The sequence below is a fragment of the Salvelinus alpinus genome, chromosome 27 (assembly GCF_045679555.1).
Source record: "Salvelinus alpinus chromosome 27, SLU_Salpinus.1, whole genome shotgun sequence".
NCBI classification, from domain to species: domain Eukaryota; kingdom Metazoa; phylum Chordata; class Actinopteri; order Salmoniformes; family Salmonidae; genus Salvelinus; species Salvelinus alpinus.
This window is the reverse complement of record NC_092112.1, coordinates 25,938,703-25,961,067: the sequence shown is the minus strand read 5'-3', so window position 1 is coordinate 25,961,067 and position 22,365 is coordinate 25,938,703. Positions and strand designations below refer to the sequence as shown.

Sequence of the window (22,365 nt, the reverse complement as noted above, 5' to 3'; positions counted from 1 at the left end):
AAAACTAGGTCCAGAGTATGACTGTGGCAGTGAGTAGGTCCCGAGACATGTAGGACAAAACCAATAGTTGATGGCTCCGAAATCCTTTTGGAGCTGGTCTGTGGACTTTTCCATGTGAATATTGAAGTCACCAAAGTAAAATATTTGTCATGATTACAAGGTCCGATAGGAACTCAGTGAGCAGTGCTGTATATGGTCCAGGAGGCCTGTAAACAGTAGCTATAAAAAGTGATTGAGTTGGCTGCATAGATTTCATGATGAAAACGCAGGCTTTTTTTGTTTGTTTTGTAAATTGAAATTTGGTATCGTAAATGTTAGCAACACCTCCGGGATGCGCGGGGGATATGGTCACTAGTGTAACCAGGAGGAGAGGCCTCATTTAACACAGTCAATTAATCAGGCTTGAGCCATCCTTCAGTCAGGCCAATCACATCACGATTATGATCAGTGATTAGTTCATTGACTATAACTGCCTTGGAAGTGAGGGATCTAACATTAAGTAGCCCTATTTTGAGATGTGAGGTTTCACAATCTCTTTCAATAATGACAGGAATGGAGGAGGCCTTTATTCCAGTGAGATTGCTGAGGCGAACACTGCCATGTTCAGTGTTGCACAAACTAGATCGAGGCACAGACACGGTCTCAATGGGGAGAGCTGAGCTGACTACACTGTGCTTGTGGCAGACTTCACTAAGCTGGCATTCTCATTGTGGAGCCAAATCAAATGTATTTATAAAGCCTTTCTTACATCAGCTGATATCAAAGTGCTGCACAGAAATCCAGCTTAAAACCCCAAACAGCAAGCAATGCAGGTGTCGAAGCACGGTGGCATGGAAAACTCCCTAGGAAGAAACCTAGAGGAACCAGGTTGAGGGGTGGCCAGTCCTCTTCTGGATGTGCCGGGTGGAGATAGAACATGGCCAAGATGTTCATAGATGACCAGCAGGGTCAAATAATAATAGAGGAGTTAGACCCCTGTCTATGTTCATATATAACATGAGAACTCCCCTCCAGCTAGGATGGAGTCCGTCACTCCTCAGCAGGCCAGGCTTGGTCCTGTTTGTGGGTGAGTCCCAGAAAGAGGGCCAATTATCTACAAATTCTTTCTTTTGGGAGGGTCAGAAAACAGTTTTCAACCAGCAATTGTGTTGTGAGACTCTGCTGTAGAACTCATCACTCCCCCTAACTGGGAGAGGGCCAGAGACAATTACTTGATGCCGACACATCTTTCTAGTTATCCTTTGCATCAGAGTTAACTCTGGGTTTTCCTTTCCTGTTGCGGTCCTCATGAGAGCCAGTTTCATCATAGCGTTTGATGGTTTTTGCGACTGCACTTCTTGAAATGTCCCGGATTAACTGACCTTCATGTCTTAAAGTAATGGACTGTCATTTCTCTTTGCTTATTTGAGCTGTTTTTGCCTTAATATGGACTTTACCTTTTACTAAATAGGGCTTTCTTCTGTATAACCACCCCTTTCTTGTCACAACACAACTGATTGGCTCAAACGCATTAAGAAGGAAATGCATTTCGCAAAGTAACTTAACAAGGCACACCTGTTAATTGAAATGCATTCCAGGTGACTACCTCATGAAGCTGGTTGAGAGAATGCCAAGTGTGTGCAAAGCTGTCATCAAGGCAAAGGGTGGCTACTTTGATTCAACACTTTTTAATTATGACATGATTCCATGTGTGATTTCATAGTTTTGTCTTCACTATGATTCTACAATGTAGTAAATTGTAAGAATACAGAAAGATCCTTGAATGAGTTGGTGTCAACTTTTGACTGGTACTGTATGTCTTTGAGCACATGCAGTACTAACATTTACAAGTATATAATAATTTAAACTGGAATCATGCTGTATAGGATTTAGCCTGTGGTTTAGGGTTAACACTTAACTAATGGTCCATTAGCTTTAAGACGTTGAAACGTCTCTGTAGTTTATGGGAGGGTGAGCCAGAAGCTACAGCATAGGGTATTTGTTAGACTTTCAGGCAAAGAGCATGAGTTTCTTTCAAATTACATCGAGATGGTATGAGGTGGCAACTGTCCCCTTTCCTCTGTTCATTACCTCAGAAGGACTGTAAACGTGTTCCATCTTCTGTGTACTTTACCATCAATGACATTGTGTAGTCATGTGTGCAGTCCTCTTCACTGATCCTGCCTCCCCCCACTTGTTAGTGGTGTTTGGACTTATCTGTGTTGTAGGCTAAATGTAGAATTCACTAAGACCCCTGTTGAACAGGTTTTCAACTTTACTTTCTGACCATTCAAATATTGGCACATTGCCAGCTGTCAGATCAAACACTGATATGCCAATTCTAAATTGTTGTAAAAGAGAAAGAAATACCAGAGCTCTGAAATGTCAGCCTCATACTGTCACTACAGGTAAGTACCTCAGATTGTGATTGGACAAAAGTGAGGTGGGGATTTACTCCAACATTGGGTCTTGTGGTGAGCTTCCTGTTGGAACAGACCACTCTACGTGTCACTCAGTCTCCTAATTCTGCTGCCCACTGTGAGAGATTGCTTAACCATTCGGAAGGGTTATGGGAACATCCCGCTTTTAGAGTACTGTGCTCCCGACTTCCTGCCTTGGCCACTGTTTTTCCACAGGGATTGTCACAGTGGTTTAGGCTCTTATGGAATCACTCAACAAATAAAGATCGCAAACTCTGTTGATTCTCAGTTTCATATTGAGCAATTTTCAAAGATGACCTTTCCAATCCAACACAAGGCTTTTGATTCCGTCACCTTCAAAGCGCCATACAATTCTCTCAACTATACTCGTTTGCAACAAGTTGGGTTCATAGATGGAGCTAAACAAAATTCAACCGTGACCCGAAATTACTTGCGCTAGTAGTACGCCACCATGTCGCAGCTTATCTCAGAAGCTGCACTACCAGCCCTTTTGAATGGCACAATAAATGCAATTTTCTGCTCATTACTGAGGAAAGGGAGAGTTTCCTATCTCCTAGCAAGTGTCCTGCTTTGAAACAGCACAGGGGGGGGAAAAATTCCCCTTAATTGGGTGCCTGTGGCTTGGCACTCTACCAAACATAGTTAAAAAGAGATTATCTGCAGGAGTCCAATTTTGCAGCAAGGGCTTGCCATGTCAGTAAGGCAGAGGTAATTTGGATCAAATTATACTTGTCTTGGAATTGAGGCACATTTGTCTTAGAAAAAAGAAAGTTGCATTCTTTACAAATTTACAGCACCCCTGGGACGTTGAGTTTCAATTGTGTTGCATTTTTAGTTGTGGCGATACACAAGTGTTTTGCCCCATGGTAAGGGATTTTGCTGCAAGATTTTATTTATATATATATTTATTATGTCTTAGATGTAGGTTTCAAAGTTGGGAAACATTAGTTTAATGAAATACAGCTTTTGAATTTGCACAACAATTAGTGAAGGCTGTGGATTTGACTATTTCAGCCACACCGTTGCAAACGGGTTTATAAAATCGAGCACACAGCCATGCAGTCTTCATAGACTAACATTGGCAGTAGAATGTCCTTACTGAAGAGCTCAGTGACACGTCATAGGACGCCAAGTTTCCAACAAGTCACTTTGTCAAATTTCTGCCCTGCTAGAGTTCCCTGGTCAACTAAGTTATTTTATTTATTTTTTAATGTATTTTTTTTTCTCGCCTTTATTTAACCAGGTAGGCTAGTTGAGAACAAGTTCTCATTTACAACTGCGACCTGGCAAAGATAAAGCAAAGCACTTTGACACATAACAACAAGTTACACATGGAATAAACAAACATACAGTAGAAAAAGTCTATATACAGTGTGTGCAAATGAGGTAAGGCAATAAATAGGCCATGGTTGCGAAGTAATTACAATATACTAATTAAACACTGTAGAGATACTGGGGTGCAAAGGAGCAAGAAATAAATGCAGTATGGGGATGAGGTAGTTGGATGGCCTAGGTGCAGTGCTTTGTGAGCTGATGTTTAAAGTTAGTGAGGGAGATCGAAGTCTCCAGCTTCAGCGATATTTTTTTATATTTTTTTATTATTATTATTATTATTTTTTAGCAGCTCATTCCATTCATTGGCTGCAGAGAACTGGAAGGAATGGCGGCCCAACGAGGAATTGGCTTGAGGGTGACCAGTGAGATATACCTGCTGGAACGAGCGCTACGGCTGCGTGCTGCTATGGTGACCTGTGAGCTAAGCTAAGGCGGGGCTTTACCTAGCAAAGACTTATAGATGACCTGGAGCCAGTGGGTTTTGCGCCGAGTATGAAGCGAGGGCCAGCCAACGAGCGCGTACAGGTCGCAGTGGTGGGTAGTATATTATGGGGCTTTGGTGACAAAACGGATGGTACTGTGATAGTTTATAGACTGCATCCAGTTTGAGTAGAGTGTTGGAGGCTATTTTGTAAATGACATCACCAAAGTCAAGGATTGGTAGGATACCCTCGTAAAACTGACTATGTTTGGCAGCATGAGTGAAGGAGGCTTTGTTGCGAAATAGGAAGGCGATTCTATATTTAATTTTGGATTGGAGATGCTTAATGTGAGTCTGGAAGGAGAGTTTACAGTCTAGCCAGACACCTAGAATATGTGGATAACTAGAAATACCTAATTCAAAACCGTCCAGAGTAGTGATGCGGGCAGGTGCACAGCAGCGATCGGGTTGAAGAGCGTGCATTTAAGAGCAGAGGCCACGGAAGGAGAGTTGTATGGCATTGAAGTTCGTCTGGAGGTTAGTTAAGTGTCCAAAGTAGGACCAGAAGTATACAGAATGGTGTTGTCTACATAGAGGTGGATCAGAGAATCACCAGCAGCAAGAGCAACATTATTGATGTACACAGAGAAAAGAGTTGGCCCGAGAATTGAACCCTGTGGCACCCTCATAGAGACTGCCAGAGGTCCGGACAACAGGCCCTCCGATTTGACACACTGAACTCTTTCTGAGAAGTAGTTGGTGAACCAGGCGAGGCAGTCATTTGAGAAGCCAAGGCTGTTGTCTACCGATAAGAATGTGGTGATTGACAGAGTTGAAAGCCTTGGCCAGGTCGATGAATACGGCTGCACAGTAATGCCTCTTATCGATGGCGGTTATGATATCGTTTAGGACCTTGAGCGTGACTGAGGTGCACACATGACAGCTCTGAAACCAGTTTGCATAGAGAAGGTACGGTGGGATTCGAAATGGTCGGTAATCTGTTAACTTGGCTTTCGAGGACCTTAGAAAGGTAGGATAGATATAGGTCTGTAGCAGTTTGGGTCTGGGGTGTTGCCCCCTTTGAAGAAGGGGATGATCGTGGCACCTTTCCAATCTTTGGGAATCTCAGACGATACGAAAGAGAGGTTGACCAGGCTAGTAAGAGAGGTTGCAACAATTTCGGCAGCTAATTTTAGAAATAGAGGGTCCTGATTGTCCAGCCCGGCTGTTTTGTAGGGGTCCAGATTTTGCAGCTCTTTCAGAACATCAGCTATCTGGATTTGGGTGGGGGAGGCTTGGGCGAGTTGCTGTGGGGGGTGCAGGGCAGTTGACCCGGGTAGCCAGGTGGAAAGCATGGCCAGCCGAAGAAAAATGCTTATTGAAATTCTTAATTATAGTGGATTTATTGGTGGTGACAGTGTTTCCTAGCCTCTGCAGTGGGCAGCTGCGATGTGCTCTTATTCTCCTTGGACTTTAGTGTCCCAGAACTTGTTTGTTATAGGATGCACATTTCTGTTTTGTAAAAGCTATCCTCAGTTTTCCTAACTGCCTGTGTATATTGGTTCCTAACTTCCCTGAAAGTTGCATATCGCGGGGGCTATTCGATGCTAATGCAGTACGCCACAGGATGTTTTTCTGCTGATCAAAGACAGTCAGGTCTGTAATGAACCAAGGGCTATATCTGTTCCTGGTTAAAAAATTTTTTTAATGGGGCACGTTTATTTAAGATCTGTGATGAAGGCACTTTTTAAAGAACAACCAGGCATCCTCTACTGAAGGAATGAGGTCAATATCCTTTTAGGATACCCGGGCCAGGTCAATTAGAAAGGCCTGCTCGCTGAAGTGTTTTAGGGAGTGTTTGACAGTGATGAGGGGTGGTTGTTTGACCGCAGACACATTACGGATGTAGGCAATGAGGCAGTGATCGCTGAGATCCTGGTTGAAAACAGCAGAGGTGTATTTGGAGGGCAAGTTGGTTAGGATGATATCTATGAGGGTGCCCATGTTTACAGATTTGGGGTTGTACCTGGTAGGTTCATTGATAATTTGTGTAAGACAGAGGGTATTAAGCTTAGATTGTAGGATGGCCGGGGTGTTAAGCATGTCCCAGTTTAGGTCACCTAGCAGCACGAGCTCTGGAGATGGATGGGGGGCAATCAATTCACATATTGTGTCCAGGGCACAGCTGGGGGCAGAGGGTGGTCTATAGCAAGCGGCAACAGTGAGACTTGTTTCTGGAAAGGTGGATTTTTAAAGTAGAAGCACAAATTGTTTGGGCACAGACCTGGATAGTAAGACAGAACTCTGCAGGCTATTTCTGCAGTAGATTGCAACTCCGCCCCCTTTGGCAGTTCTATCTTGTCGGACAATGTTAGGGATAGAGATTTTATGGTTTTTGGTGGTCTTCCTAAGCCAGGATTCAGACACGGCTAGGACATCCGGGTTGGCAGAGTGCTAAAGCTGTGAATAAAACAAACTTAGGCAGGATGCTTCTAATGTTAACATGCATGAAACCAAGGCTTTTACGGTTACAGAAGTCAACAAATGAGAGCACCTGGGGAGTAGGAGTGGAGCTAGGTGCTGCAGGGCCTGGATTAACATCTACATCACTTGAGGAACAGAGGAGGAGTAGGATAAGGGTACGACTAAAGGCTATAAGAACTGGTTGTCTAGTGCGTTCGGAACAGAGAGTAAAAGGAGCAGTTTTCTGGGCGCGATGGAATAGATTCAAGGCATAATGTACAGACAAAGGTATGGTAGGATGTGAATATATTTGAAGGTAAACCTAGGCTAGCTAGTTAGCCTACCATACCTTTGTCTGCATTGAGTGATTAGAGATATTGTCTCTAGAAAGTGGCCCAAGATAATGGCCGATGGATCTCTTCAGCTAACAGCTGTTATTGTGAAGTGGAAACATTTAGGTGCAACAAAGGCTCAGCAGTGAAGTGGTAGGCCACATAAGCTCAGAGAATGGGACCACCGAGTGCTGAAGCCCATAGCGTGTATAAATTGCCTATCCTCGGTAGGGCTGACCCCATTTAATCATCTGGTCAATTGTTTGGTCGAAAGGCTGTTGGTCGACCAAGATTTCTTTAGTCAAGCAGTATGATTATTATTTTTTCGCTGTACAAGACACCTGCCTGAGTGGCCTGATCCGTTGTGGAGGGTGTGGGGATGGCGCAGTCCATCAGTCTAAGACGTGCTACTGAAATTGTATATGGTTATATTACATAAGAACAATGGTGCAACACTAATAAAAAGGATATTTTATAATAAATAACAAATGTTATTTTTCTCTCGTTGGAATGCGGTTGCTGTCCACGGTTCTGAAACGCATCAGTGCGCTGTTGAATTAGCAACATGATCTAGGAAAAAGCGCCATGTGAATAATAGCAGAGTTAACCAGAACATTAATGTTGAGAACAATGCCGGAAGCAGCAGCAGAATGAGGATATGAGAAATCAGTCCTTGCCTTATTGTCTATGAAAAGTGAGGAGAGGGGAAAACCCAACTTAATTAGGTCTATAATCAATAACCTAACTGTTAATTGTGCCTGGCTTTATAAATCATCAATATATCTAGAGAAATAAGACAGATCCTGCTAGAGGTCAACCGATTTTAATTAGGGTATTTTTGGGCGCTTATTTTTTTTTAATATATTTTTTTATACCTTTTATTTAAAAAGGCAAGTCAGTTAAGAACACATTCTTATTTTCAATGACGGCCTAGGAACGGTGGGTTAACTGCCTTGTTCAGGGGCAGAACGACAGATTTTCACCTTGTCAGCTCGGGGGTTCCAATCTTGCAACCTTACAGTTAACTAGTCCGACGCAATAACGACCTGCCTCTCTCTCGTTGCACTCCACAAGGAGACTGCCTGTTACGCGAATGCAGTAAGCCAAGCTAAGTTGCTAGCTAGCATTAAACTTATCTTATAAAAAAACAATCAATCATAACCACTTGTTAACTACACATGGTTGATATTACTAGATATTATCTAGCGTGTCCTGCGTTGCATATAATCTGACTGAGCATACAAGTATCTGACTGAGCGGTGGTAGGCAGAAGCAGGTGCGTAAACATTTATTCAAACAGCACTTTCGTGCATTTTGCCAGCAGCTCTTCGTTGTGCGTCAAGCATTGCGCTGTTTATGACTTCAAGTCTATCAACTCCCGAGATGAGGCTGGTGTAACCGAAGTGAAAAGGCTAGCTAGTTAGCGCGCGCTTATAGCGTTTCAAAAGTCACTCGCTCTGAGCCTTCTAGTAGTTGTTCCCCTTGCTCTGCATGGGTAACGCTGCTTCGATTGTGGCTGTTGTCGTTGTGTTGCTGGTTCGAGCCCAGGGAGGAGCGAGGAGAGGGACGGAAGCTATACTGTTACACTGGCAATACTAAAGTGCCTATAAGAACATCCAATAGTCAAAGGTATATGAAATGCAAATGGTATAGAAGGAAATAGTCCTATAATAACTACAACCTAAAACTTCTTACCTGGGAATATTGAAGACTCATGTTAAAAGGAACCACCAGCTTTCATATGTTCTCATGTTCTGAGCAAGGAACTGAAACGTTAGCTTTCTTACATAGCACATATTGCACTTTTACTTTCTTCTCCAACACTTTGTTTTTGCATTATTTAAACCAAATTGAACATGTTTCATTATTTACTTGAGGCTAAATTGATTTTTTTATTGATGTATTATATTAAGTCAATAAGTGTTCCATCAGTATTGTTGTAATTGTCATTATTACAAATACATTTAAAAACATCATCCGATTTAATCGGTATCGGCGTTTTTGGTCCTCCAATAATCGGTATCTGCGTTGATAAATCATAATCGGTCGACCTCTAGATCCTGTTTTTGTTGCCTGTGTATGTTTGATACTGATTCCATTAGCACCAAGCCTCAAGCAACATGTCAAGTAAACGATTTCACAAATGCGGCTGTTTTTTAAATCTTTGCTTTTCTGTAATAAAGGCTTTACACTTTTTCGTAAGAACAGCCTCTTCGTTATTTATTTAGTGGTTACTCTGTTCCATCTTGTTGGGAAAATAATATTTATAATAACGCTGCTTATTACTATTATAATGTCATTAGCAGGCTTAGTATAGCAACCTTGTATAACCACCATTGAGGTTTAGGCCTAAGAGCGCATCCTGTTTAGTCTTAATACCATATCTTACTCAGGCCTATTTCAATACTTTTATAGGCTACTGTATCAATCATTCGTTCATCACACAGCATACAAGTCATAAATTATTTGAAATGCAGTCAAGGATTTTAGTTTTGAAATAAAGTGAGCCTTGAATAATTTGCTTAACCTGTCTGGCACCAGTGGGATGGTAGCGTCCCACCTCGACAACAGCAAGTGAAATTGCAGGGCGCCAAATTCAAAACCACAGAAATCCCATAATACATATTCCTCAACATACAAGTATTATACACCATTTAAAAAAACTTCTTGTAAATCCAACCTCCGTGTCTGATTTCAAAAAGGCTTTACGGCGAAAGCACACCACACGATTATGGTAGGTCAGCGCCTAGTCACAGAAAACCATACAGCCATTTTCCAACCTAGGAGAGGTGTCACAAAAGTCCGAAATAGCGTTAAAATTAATCACTTACCTTTGATCTTCATCTGGTGGCACTCCCAGGTCTCCATGTTAGACAAATGTTTGTTTTGTTCGATAAGGTCCCTCTTTATGTCCAAAAACCTCAGTTTTGTTGTGTGCGTTTAGTTCAGTAATCCAAAGGCACAATGCGCGCTCTCAACATCCAGACGAAAAATTTAAAAAAAGTACAATAAAAGTTTGTAGAAACATGTCAAACGATGTTTAAAATCAATCCTCAGGTTGTTTTTGTCATAAATAATCAATATTTCAACCGGACAAAAGCTTCGTCAATAGAAAATGAGAAACAAAGGTGCGCTCCTGTTCAAGTGCTTGGCTCATGTCTGGAAATTTCTACTGTCCACCCATTGAAAGTGCTGTATCTCCCTCATTTTCAGAGTTAAAGCCTAAAACAATGCCTAAAGACTGGCCGCATGTAGAGGAAGCCATAGAGATCGTGAACTGGGTCCTAAGTCTTTGTATGGTGGATAGGCTTTCAATGGAAAAACGGCCTTTCAAAATAATAGTACTTCCTGGATGGATTTTCCTCCAGGTTTTCGCCTGCCATATCAGTTCTCTTATACTCACACATTATTTTAACAGTTTTGGAAACTTTAGAGTTTTCTATCCAAATCTACTAATTATATGCATATCCTAGCTTCTGGGCCTGAGTAGCAGGCAGTTTAATTTGGGCACGCTTTTCATCCCAAATACAGAATGCTGCCCCCTACCCTAGTGAAGTGAAACAATAAACTGTACTATTTTGGAAATTGCATTCACAAATAAATGTGTCTGTTTTTAGTCTTTGCTGTAATAAAGGCTTAACAAAACTTTACTACAGACTCTCTGGTATGCGTATACTTGGTTTTTACTGTCAGAAATTATATTGTAATCTATACAGTACCTGTTTGACACACACAATATTCAGTCTTTTCTTGCTCTCCAGTATTCTCCACAACTAGTCACATTTTGTTCCACACATCAGACTTCCCCTTTACCTGAGCAACCTATAAATATTCCACCGTTTCGAGTTTATTTTTCATGTTCTCTGCATCCATTTTGCCGTTACGGTGTTCAGAGTTTATAACTCATTTATTGATGTGCTATAGGCACGGCCTGCCCGTTCATTAGGCGGCTGACTAGGGCGGCATTTTCTGAGCTAAACTGAGCAAGACTCACCACCAACAGACAACCTCACATTCTGCCCAAAACAATGACCATTTCTCTCAACCAGGGCCATATGGGCTTTTTAAGTGAGTGCTGATGACGCCCTTTGATAAGCAGTGCCCACTTCCACAAAGGCAGGGGCTCAAAATATTTGCTTGTCCGTTCCCAGCGCGCCTCTCCAGGGTGCTGTGGGAGAGACGCATCTCTGCAGCGCTCCACCGTTCAGTCCAAAAAATTATCTTGCATAAATCATGCAACCAATATGGTAGAAAGAGTGTGGCCTTTTCTGTAGCCTACAGGCTAGAGATAAAATGTATGACAATGTAATGACACGAATAATACTAGTCCCGTGCGAATCGACATCCCTGTGTTTTGAGAGAAATGTTTGAGTTTGACAAGTGTTGCTCGCGGTTTGAGCAAGAAAACAATAACTGATTTGATAAATTGAACTAAGTGCTGCGTATTAACTATATATGAATAGGCTACATGTAGGCCAATCAACTTTCACAGTGAATGCTTTTTGTTAGATATTGTGCATATTCTGGAGTAATGAATCACACTTCTCCCTCTGGCAGACCGACGCCAGGAGAAGGCTGCCTGCCCTAGTCCATTGTGCCAACTGTAAAGTTTGGTGGAGGAGGGAAAATGGTGGCTGTTTTTCATGGTTTTGGCTTCACCCCTTAGTTCCAGGGAAGGAGAATCTTAAGATTACAGCATACAATGACATTCTAGACGGTTCTGTGCTTCCAACTTTGTGGCAACAGTTTGGGGAAGGACCTTTCCTGTATCAGCATGACAATGCCCCTGTGCACAAAGTGAGGTTCATACAGAAATGGTTTGTTGAGATCAGTCTGGAAGAAGTTGACTGGCCTGCACAGAGCCCTGACCTCACCCCATCAAACACCTTTGGAATTAATTGGAAGGCTGACTGCGAGCAAGGTCTAATCGCCCTACATCAGTGCCCGATCTCACTAATGCTCTTGTGGATGAATGGAACCAAGTCCTTGCAGCGATGTTATAACGTCTAGTGGAAAATCTTCCCAGAAGAGTGGAGGTTATTCTTTCAGCAAAGGGGGACCAACTCCATATTAATGCCCCTGATTTTGTTATGGTATGTTTGACGGTGTTTTATATATATCTTTTATATATATCTATATCTATCACACACACACACTACATGACCAAAAGTATGTTGGTGTAGCCTACATATCAGTGTCTCCTGCTGGGTGTCCTGCAGGATGGTGAAGCAGTGACGAAACCCCAAGCTGTATAAACAAGATGTTTAGGCAGTGTAGCCGCTCTACTTCTGGTTACTGGGGCAGCAGCACTGGAAAATCATGAGAATGCCCTGTCGCTTCCCACTTTTCCCATCAGGAAAATGTCTGCGCCACTGATTTCCGCTTCTGTATGGGGAATTCAAGTGATGGTCACAGCAGACTATCCTTCCGAGGGTCGTCGCTGGCTGTCTGAAATGTGTCCGTCCCAACCGTGGAATACTAATTGGAGCCGTGTTCACAGCCCCTTGTTGTATCCTCCACCACTACAAGTGGCCCGTGCCAAACGGAGGGATCCTCAAGAGCTTTAATCCACTATTAGCAGATAGTGCTATCTTTCTCAACCCCAGCTAAAGAGAAATAGATGGAAGTTATTGACCGCTCTTATTAGCCCACAGATTTAGCTGGATTGATTATTCTAAGGAGCCTGATTTAAGATGCTGAAGGATTTGTTTGTAGTGCGGAATTGTGAGTTTGCGTGTCAAGAGAATTTTGAAATGCCTTCAAAAGGTAAACACCGCTTGGACTCCCCATAAGCCATGATAATGTAAATCACACCGGGAGGATGTTCTTTAAACTGCGGAGTTCTGTTTTCCATACCCTTTAGTTAGACAAAAATGCCCATGTGTTCATGCTGGAGAGGGAGAGATAAAGGAATGGGGATTAGCGGATGAGACTGAAAACGGCCAGGCCTGAGTGGGACGGATGGAGTGTCACCACGTCAGACTTCCTGTTACCCCGGGCCTGCTCTGCGGGGACAAAGTTCACAGGGCTGTTTAGGGCAGATTGCAGGAGGTGCTGATGGCTCCTTCTCTGGAAAACAAACATGGCCCCTAACTATGACGACTAAGCGCTGGCCTGGCGGAACAGGCTGCTGCTCTGCTACGGTCCTCCTGTGCAGTCACACACTTTATTTGAGTGTAACGAATACTTTGTTTTGCCAAAAAACAGGGATTTCCTGCAAAAACTGCTGGTGAGGAGGTAAGTGTATATTAAAACGGATTATGGGAACATTTTTCAGTTTGGTGTTTTACTGTCAGCAGAGCCAAGAACAAGTCTAAACACCTGATATTTATTTTAAATTATTTATATCACCGTAGTATTTTTGAAAGTGTGTCGTTTTATAATTTTTGTGCTAGTTGGCTGTACCTGCACCAAAACACCCTTTTTCCTTCATAACTTTTTTTAAAATGGGAGACAAGTTTTTTCCAGTATTTTTATTTCCATGATTGATCAACTTGTTTTCTCATGGCTCTCTCTTGTCCCTCTGTAGCAGACATATGGTGAGCAATATGTTTGGAACATCGATTCTAAATTAAGTCACAGTATCTTATCGCAATACATAGAATCTTGAGAATCGCAATAATTATCGTATCGTGATATTGTATTGCAAGGTCCCTGGCCATTCCCAGCCCTCTGTAGTAGGCTGACAAACTAGAATAGAAGTAAAAAGACTTGCCTAAACTTCATTTTGTTCAAAGCCATCACTATTATATATCAGGGTGTCCGTTAGGAAAATGTGGCACCGGAAATTTGACCGGCAACATTTTTAATTTACCTGACAGTTGAGAAATCTGCAGGACCATATGCATTGGGTGCATAACCTGATTAGGGCGTCCACTAACGGTGCTCAGAATTACAGAAATCACATTTAGATTCGGTTAATTCATATTAACAGAACATGCAAGTTGAGGATGCAATCATGTGCGGTCCTTCATACCAAATTATGATGCACACTTTGAAGACGTTAAAACAAATGTCCATGTTTTAGTTTTCTTCAGCCACCAAGATGAGTAATGAACAGCAATATCATTAGCCTATGTCATCAATCTAGAACATTTTAGGGGGTTAGATCAGCTTTAATATTGCAGATTGTGGCTTCTATCAATATAAAATATAAACGCAACATGCAACAATTTCATCTTTTTTTTTTGTTGCTGAGTTACAATTCATATGAGGAAATCGGTAAATTTGAAATAAATAAATTGGGCCCTAATCTATGGATTTCACATGACTGGGAATTTGGATATGCATCTGGTCACAGTTGCCTTTAAAAAAAAAAATGGGCTTCAGGTGCTCTTAACTTCTTGTCAATAGGGGGGTGCTGTTTTCACTTTGGAAAAAATCGTGCCCAAATTAAACTGCCTCGTACTCTATTCTAGATCATACAATATGCATATTATTATTACTATTGGATAGAAAACACTAAAGTTTCTAAAACTGTTTGAATTATATCTGTGAGTAAAACAGAACTCATTTGGCAGCAAACTTCCATACAGGAAGTGAAAAATCTGAAAACGATGCTCTGTTCCAGGGCCTGCCTATTCAATTGCCTTATATTTATCGATATGCATGCACTTCATACGCCTTCCACTAGATGTCAACAGGCAGTGGAAGGTGGAATGGGGTGTCTAGCTTGATCTGAGGCCGAACAAGAGCTTTTGGAGTGACAGGTCTGGAAATTTCTTTGTCTTCTCTGGCGCACGAAGTACTTCGACATTGTCTTCTGATAAGCGTTCGGTATACACGGCGGATATCTCCGGCTCTGATTTTATTTGATACATGTGATAATAACATCATAGTAGGTTTTTTCAACCGAGTTTTATCAGTTTATTGGGACTTTTGGAATTTTCCGTTCTTTGCGTCAAGAGAAGATGGGCATGTTCGCGCCACATGGCTAGCTAAGGTTGCTAATTCGACAGAAGAAATGGACATTCTAAAACCAAACAACGATTTATTCTGGACTAAGGACTCCTTGTACAAGATTCTAATGGAAGCTCAGCAGAAGTAAGAACAATTTATGATATTTCTGTAGAAAATGTTGATTCCTATTCTCTGCCGTTTTGGGAGCGCTGTCTCGCAATAACGCAAGCTGTTTGTTATGGTAAAGTTATTTTTAAAAATCTAACACGGCGGTTGCATTAAGAACCAGTGTATCTTTCATTTGCCATACAAGTATTTTTATGTAAAGTTTATGATGAGTCCTTTGTCAGATTAGGTGAGTGTCCAAAATAGCTCCGGACAGTCTGGTGAATCGATGCTACATATTCACAATGTATAACCACGGTATGCAGCTCTAAATATGCACATTTTCTAACAAAACATAAGTGTATTGTACAACCTGATGTTATAAGACTGTCATCTGATGAAGTTGGTCAAGGTTAGTGATTAATTTTATATATTTTGCTGGTTTTTGCGATAGCTACCTTTTGCGGTGAATAAATGCATTTGTGTGTTTGGCTATTGTGGTAAGCTAATATAATTCTATATTGTGTTTTCACTGTAAAACACGTAAAAAATTGGAAATATTGGCTGGATTCACAAGATGTTTATCTTTCATTTGCTGTATTGGACTTGTTATTTCATGAAAATTATATTATATGATGTCCCGCTAGGCTATGCTTTTTTGATGAGGAGGATCCCGGATCCGGGAGAGAGAAGTGGTAGAGGTTAATGGTATTTGTGTGCATTTAAAATCGCTAAAATGCAATTGTGTTCATTGTCCGTAGCTTATGCCTGCCCATACCGTAACCCCACCGTCACCATGGGGCACTTTGTTCACAAGGCTGACATTAGCAAACCACTCACCCACACACCATACACGTGGTTTTGAGGCTGGTTGGACGTACTGCCAAATTCTCTAAAACGTCAATGGCTAAAATGGCTAAAACTTATGGTAGAAAAATGAACATTCAGTTTTCTGGCAATGGCTCTGGTGGACATTCCTGCAGTCAGCATGCCAATTGCACGCTCACTCAACTTGAGGCATCTTTGGCGTTGTGTGACAAACTACACATTTTAGAGTGGCCTTTTATTGTCCCCAGCACAAGGTTCACCTGTGTAATGATCATGCTCTTTTAATCAGCTTCTTGCTATGCGACACCTGTCAGGTGAAAGGATTATCTTGCCAAATACTTGCTCACTAACAGGGATGTAAACAGCAAGCGGTACCGGAGCGCCAAGTCTGAGGTCCAAAAGGCTTAACAGCTTCTACACCCAAGCCGTAAGACCCCTGACCAGCTAATCAAAGGGTTACCCAGACCCCTCTTTTACGCTGTTGCTACTGTTTATTATCTATGCATAGTCACTAACTCTACATGTACATATTACCTCAACTAACTGGTTCCCCCGCACATTGACTCTGTACCAGTACCCCCTGTATATTTCCTCGCTATTGTTATTTTACTGCTGCCTTTTTAATTATTTGTTACTATTCATTTTCTTTTTTTTACGTAACACCCCCCCGCCCCGAACATTTCAAAATAAATAAGTGCTGAAAACTCATTCTTTTAAAAGATGGAGAGGAAGGAAAAATACTGTTTTGAAACAGCTAGCTGTGATACAATATTGTAAAATAATGTCCCGATGTGTAAATATCGTTTAGATACAATTTGACTTTTTTTTTTAATGGTTTCTCATTTTGTTCTTGACCAAAGTTGAACCCTATTTAAGGGAATACATTTGTTTTTCAAGGAAGCTCTCAGAATAACAAAGTTGTGGTGTAATTCCTGGTGTGTTTCCAAGGGAACCCCGTGCACCTGCGCAGAGATGACCTCCACGTGGCCCCTTGGGAGCACTCATCTCCGTGGCTCAATGCACTAATGGGAGATGAAAAGGGAATTTAGCGAAGGACCATGGGCATTTATAATTGATTTGTATTATTCAGATTTGGAACACTCAGCCATTCAGAGAGAATAAAAGGGGAATGGGCGGGCTTGTAGGGCGCACAGTCAGCCTGTATTACTGTTTAAACACAGCACACTGGAGCTCTTTCCACATCAAATCAAATGTATTTATATAGCCCTTCGTACATCAGCTGATATCTCAAAGTGCTCTACAGAAACCCAGCCTAAAACCCCAAACAGCAAGCAATGCAGGTGTAGAAGCACGGTGGCTAGGAAAAACTCCCTAGAAAGGCCAAAACCTAGGAAGAAACCTAGAGAGGAACCAGGCTATGAGGTGTGGCCAGTCCTCTTCTGGCTGTGCCGGGTGGAGATTGTGAAAGTACATGACCAAGATGTTCAAATGTTCCTAAATGACCAGCATGGTCAAATAATAATAATCACAGTAGTTGTCGAGGGTGCAACAGGTCAGCACCTCAGGAGTAAATGTCATTTGGCTTTTCATAGCCGATCATTGAGAGTATCTCTACCGCTCCTGCTGTCTCTAGAGTTGAAAACAGCAGGTCTGGGACAGGTAGCACGTCCGTGAACAGGTCAGGGTTCCATAGCCGCAGCCAGAACAGTTGCAACTGGAGCAGCAGCACGGCCAGGTGGACTGGGGACAGCAAGGAGTCATCATGCCAGGTAGTCCTAAGGCATGGTCCTAGGGCTCAGGTCCTCCGAGAGAGAGAAAGAAAGAATTAGAGAGAGCATACTTAAATTCACACAGGACACCGGATAAAACCGGAGAAGTACTCCAGATATAACAAACTGACCCTAGCCCCCCGACACATAAACTACTGCAGCATAAATACTGGAGGCTGAGACAGGAGGGGTCAGGAGACACTGTGGCCCCATCCGATGATACCCCCGGACAGGGCCAAACAGGAAGGATATAACCCCACCCACTTTGCCAAAGCACAGCCCCCACACCACTGGAGGGATATCTTCAACCACCAACTTACCATCCTGAGACAAGGCCGAGTATAGCCCACAAAGATCTCCGCCACGGCACATCCCAAGGGGGGGGCGCCAACACACAGGAAGATGACGTTAGTGACTCAACCCCTGTAATAGGGTTAGAGGCAGAGAATCCCAGTGGAGAGAGGGGAACCGGACAGGCAGAGACAGCAAGGGCGATTCGTTGCTCCAGTGCCTTTCCATTCACCTTCACATTCCTGGGCCAGACTACACTCAATCATAGGACCTACTGAAGAGATAAGTCTTCAATAAAGACTTAAAGGTTGAGAACGAGTCTGCGTCTCTCACATGGGTAGGCAGACCATTCCATAAAAATGGAGCTCTATAGGAGAAAGCCCTGCCTCCAGCTGTTTGCTTAGAAATTCTAGGGACAATTAGGAGGCCTGCTTCTTGTGACCGTAGCGTACGTGTAGGTATGTACAGCAGGACCAAATCAGAAAGATTGTTAGGAGCAAGCCCATGTAATGCTTTGTAGGTTAGCAGTAAAACCTTAATCAGCCCTTGCCTTAACAGGAAGCCAGTGTAGGGAGGCTAGCACTGGAGTAATATCAAATTTTTGGGGTTTTAGTCAGGATTCTAGCAGCCGTATTTAGCACTAACTGAAGTTTATTTAGTGCTTTATCCAGGTAGCCGGAAAGTAGAGCATTGCAGTAGTCTAACCTAGAAGTAACAAAAGCATGGATTCATTTTTCTGCATCATTTTTGGACAAAGTTTCAGATTTTTGTAGATGGGGGAAAAAAAGCTGTCCTTGAAACAGTCTTGATTTGTTTGTCAAAAGAGATCAGGGTCCAGAGTAACGTCGAGGGCCTTTACAGTTTTATTTGAGACGACTTTACAACCATCAAGATTAATTGTCAGATTCAACAGAAGATCTCTTTGTTTCTTGGGACCTAGAACAAGCATCTCTGTTTTGTCCGAGTTTTTAAAAGTAAAACGTTTGCAGCCATCCACTTCCTTATGTCTGAAACACAGGCTTCTAGTGAGGGCAATTTTGGGGCTTCACCATGTTTCATTGAAATGTACAGCTGTGTGTCATCCGCATAGCAGTGAAAGATAACATTATGTTTTCGAATGACTTCCCCAAGAGGTAAAATATATAGTGAAAACAATAGTGGTCCTAAAACGGAACCTTGAGGAACACTGAAATGTACAGTTGATTTGTCAGAGGACAAACCATTCACAGAGACAAACTGATATCTTTCCGACAGATAAGATCTAAACCAGGCCAGAACTTGTCCGTGTAGACCCATTTGGATTTCCAATCTCTCCAAAAGAATGTGGTGATCGATGGTATCAAAGGCAGCACTAAGGTCTAGGAGCACGAGGACAGATGCAGAGCCTCGGTCTGACACCATTAAAAGGTCATTTACCACCTTCACAAGTGCAGTCTCAGTGCTATGGGGTCTAAAACCAGACTGAAGCAGTTCATATACATTGTTTGTCTTCAGGAAGGCAGTGAGTTGCTGCGGAACAGCTTTTTCAAAAATTTGAGAGGAATGGAAGATTCGATATAGGCCGATTTTTTTTTAATATTTTTTATTTTTTATAATTACTATTTATTTTATTTAAAAAAAAAATTTTTTTGAAATATTAAATATTTTCTGGGTCAAGGTTTGGCTTTTTCAAGAGAGGCTTTATTACTGTCACTTTTAGTCAGTTTGGTACACATCCGGTGGATAGAGCCATTTATTATGTTCAACATATGAGGGCCAAGCACAGGAAGCAGCTCTTTCATTAGTTTAGTTGGAATAGGGTCCAGTATGCAGCTTGAAGGTTTAGAAGCCATGATTATTTTCATCATTGTGTCAAGAGAAATAGTACAAAAATACTTCCGTGTCTCCCTTGATCCTAGGTCCTGGCAGAGTTGTGCAGACTCAGGACAACTGAGCTTTGGAGGAATACGCAGATTTAAAGAGGAACCCGTAATTTGCTTTCTAATGATCATGATCTTTTCCTCAAAGAGGTTCATGAATTTATTACTGCTGAAGTGAAAGCCATCCTCTCTTGGGGAATGTGGCTTTTTAGTTAGCTTTGCGACAGTATCAAAAATACATTTCGGATTGTTCTTATTTTCCTCAATTAAGTTGGAAAAATAGGATGATCGAGCAGCAGTGAGGGCTCTTCGATACTGCACGGTACTGTCTTTCCAAGCTGGTCGGAAGAATTCCAGTTTGGTGTGGTGCCATTTCCGTTCCAATTTTCTGGAAGCTTGCTTCAGAGCTCGGGTATTTTCTGTATACCAGGGAGCTAGTTTCTTATGACAAATGTTTAGGGGTGCAACCTCATCTAGGGTATTGCGCAAGGTTAAGTTGAGTTCCTCAACCACCTAACTAACTGATTTTTGTCCTCTGATGTCCTTGGGTAGACAGAGGGAGTCTGGAAGGGCATCAAGGAATCTTTGTGTTGTCTGAAGTTATAGCATGACTTTTGATGCTCCTTGGTTGGGGTCTGAGCAGATTATTTGTTGTGATTGCAAACGTAATAAAATGGTTGTCCGATAGTCCAGGATTTTGAGGAAAAACTTTAAGATCTACAACATTTATTCCATGTGACAAAACTAGGTCCAGAGTATGACTGTGGCAGTGAGTAGATCCAGGGACATGTTGTACAAAACCCACTGAGTCGATGTCTCAAAGCCTTTTGGAGTGGGTCTGTGGACTTTTCCATGTGAATATTAAAATCACAAAAAATTTGAATATTATCTGCTATGACTACAAGGTCCGATAGGAATTCATGGAACTCGGTGAGGCCATAATGAGGCCATATGTGTATGGCCCAGGAGGCCTGTAAACAGTAGCTATAAAAAGTGATTGAGTAGGCTGCATAGATTTCATGACTAGAAGCTCAAAAGACGAAAACATCTTCTTTTTTTTGGTGTAAATTTAAATTTGCTATCGTAAATGTTAGCAATACCTCCGCCTTTGCGGGATGCACGGAGGATATGGTCACTAGTGTAACCAGGAGGTGAGGCCTCATTTAACACAGTAAATTCATCAGGCTTAAAACCTCTACCGCTTCTCTCTCCCGGATCTGGGATCCTCCTCATCAAAAAAGCTGACTAGCATAGCCTAGCCTAACGCGACAGGGATTTCATATAATTTCATGAAATCACAAGTCCAATACAGCAAATGAAAGATAAACATCTTCTGAATCCAGCCATCATTTCCGATTTTTAAAATGTTTTACAGCGAAAACACAATATATATTTATATTAGCTCACCACAATCGCCAAATACACAACGCCATTTATTCACCACCAACATAGCTTTCACAAAACCCACAAATAGAGATAAAATTAATCACTAACCTTTGCACAACTTCATCAGATGACAGTCCTATAACATGTTATACAATACATTTATGTTTTGTTCGAAAATGTGCATATTTAGAGGTACAAATCGCGGTTTTACATTGTGAATACGTAGCCATGATGCACTAAAATGTCCGGAGAAATTTTGGACAGTCACGTAATCTAACCAAAGAACTCATCATAAACTTTACTAAAAAATACATGTTGTACAACAAATGAAAGATACACTGGTTCTTAATGCAACCGCTGTGTTAGATTTAAAAAAAAAAAAAAATAACTTTAGTACAACGTACAGCATGCAATATTGTGAGACAGCGCTCACCAGTTCTCCTCCTTGTTGGAGCCAACAAACCACAAAAATACGAAACAACATCATAAATATTCTCTTACTTTTGATGATCTTCCATCAATGTTGTGCAAGGAGTCCTAGTTCCAGAATAAATCGTTGTTTTGTTTTAGAATGTCCATTTCTTCTGTCGAATTAGCAACTTTGGCTAGCCATGTGGAGGGCACATGTCCAAGAAGTCTTTGCGCCTGGAACGAAAAATTCCAAAAGTCCCAATAAACGTTGAATAAACTGGTCAAACTCGGTTGAAAATCCTACTTTATGATGTTTTTCTCATATGTATCCAATAAAATCAGAGCCGGAGCATTTCGTCGTGTATACCGAACGCATTTCAGAAGACAATGTGAGGTTCCCTGGTGCGCAGTTGAGTACTGACAAAAGAGCGGACCTGTAACTCCAAAAGCTCTCATTCGGTCTCACATCAAGCTAGACACCCCATTCAACATTCTACTGCCCGTTGACATCTAGTGGAATGCGTATGAAGTGCATACAGATCCATAAATATAAGCCAGTTGAATAGGCAGGCCCTGACAGAGCCCCATTTTCAGAATCTTCACTTCCTGTATGGAAGTTTGCTGCCAAATGAGTTCTGTTTTACTCACAGATATAATTCAAACCGTTTTAGAAACTTCAGAGTGTTTTCTATCCAATAGTAATAATAATATGCATATTGTATGATCTAGAACAGAGTACGAGGCCGTTTAATTTGGGCCCGTTTTTTTCCCCCCAAGTGAAAATAGTGCCCCCTATTAAGAAGTTAAGCCATGTTTCAGTCAGGCCAATCACATCAGATTATGATCAGTGATTAGTTCATTGACTATAACTGCCTTGGAAGTGAG

At 41.8% G+C, this 22,365-nt stretch overlaps 1 protein-coding gene across 11 annotated transcripts in view; it reads left to right on the top strand.

The window, feature by feature from the left end:
• LOC139556250 (protein 4.1-like) overlaps positions 1-22,365 on the top strand; it is a 106,944-nt gene that overhangs the window by 11,273 nt on the left and 73,306 nt on the right. Inside the window, exon 1 of one of the 11 annotated variants that reach the window (XM_071369952.1) lies at positions 4,047-4,289. The exons of the other annotated variants lie outside the window; for them this stretch is intronic. The gene's annotated coding sequence lies outside the window, so the exon portion shown is untranslated. Of the gene's footprint in view, positions 1-4,046; positions 4,290-22,365 lie in introns of those variants that run through there. 11 annotated transcript variants of the gene reach the window in all.